A 991-nucleotide genomic window follows, 5' to 3' on the forward strand; every position below is an offset into this window, starting at 1 on the left:
GATGCTGGAAGCCAGAGTTTAGATCAGAATGGAGCTGGAAAAGCACAGCAGGTCAGACAGCTTCCGAGGAGCAGGAAAATCGACGTTTCGGGCAAAAGCCCTTCATCAGGAATAGAGGCAGGACGCCTCCAGGGTGGAGAGATACATTGGGGGTGGGGGTGTGCTGGGCCGAAGGTAGCAAAGAGTAAAATAGCTGAATGGTGGTGGGGATTGAGGTGACAGGTCAGAGAGGAGGGTTTCGCGGATAGGTGGGAAGGGAGATTGGCAAGTAGGACAGGTCATGAGGTCAGTGCTGAGCTGGAAGGTTGGAACTGAGGTAAGGTGGGGAAATGAGGAAACTGCTGAAGTCCACATTGATGCCCTGGGGTTGAAGTGTTCCGAGGCGGAAGATGAAGTGTTCTTCCTCCAGGCGTCGGGTGGGGAGGGAGCGGCGGTGAAGGAGGCCCAGACCTGCATGTCCTCGGCAGAGTGGGAGGGTGGTTTGAAATGTTGGGCCTTCGAGCGATGGGGTTCATTGGTGCGGGTGTCCCGGAGATGTGACTTGACTCTCCAGTCTCCCCAATATTGTGGAGATCGCATCGGGGGCAATGGGTACAAATAATTACATTGGTGGATGTACATGTGAAAGTCTTCTTACAACCGGAGTCCCGGTTCGATTCCCGGGCAGCGAAGCAATTTTCAGTAGAGCTACGGAAGCACATCTGCGTCTCCCTGGTAGTCTAGTGGTTAGAATTCGGCGCTTTCACCGCTGCGGCCCGGGTTCGATTCCCGGTCAGGGAAGCAATCTGCGGCGTGTCGATTTGCCACCCGTTCTTCTTAAATAGGCTGTACAGTTATTTATTGATCTTCATAGTTCCTGGGTGCTGCAGTGTGTCGTGGCTCGATGAAATAGTGTCCTGATACATAGTTGTTTGTATGTATAGGGATGATTACTTCTGTCGTTCAGTACTTGGTTCGTGTGCGATATTTTCCTGTAGATCCTGTTTTGAAT

The 991-nt window shown here is 52.3% G+C and overlaps 1 non-coding gene across 1 annotated transcript; it reads left to right on the forward strand.

The window, feature by feature from the left end:
• The first annotated feature begins 708 nt into the window (after positions 1-708).
• Positions 709-780, forward strand: trnae-uuc (transfer RNA glutamic acid (anticodon UUC)). Its single transcript has one exon. It is a non-coding gene; the product is annotated as a tRNA-Glu (tRNA).
• The last annotated feature ends 211 nt before the right edge of the window (positions 781-991 follow it).

The sequence above is a fragment of the Chiloscyllium plagiosum genome, unplaced genomic scaffold (assembly GCF_037043375.1).
Source record: "Chiloscyllium plagiosum isolate Xiang-an unplaced genomic scaffold, Cpla_swu_hap1 HiC_scaffold_27, whole genome shotgun sequence".
NCBI classification, from domain to species: domain Eukaryota; kingdom Metazoa; phylum Chordata; class Chondrichthyes; order Orectolobiformes; family Hemiscylliidae; genus Chiloscyllium; species Chiloscyllium plagiosum.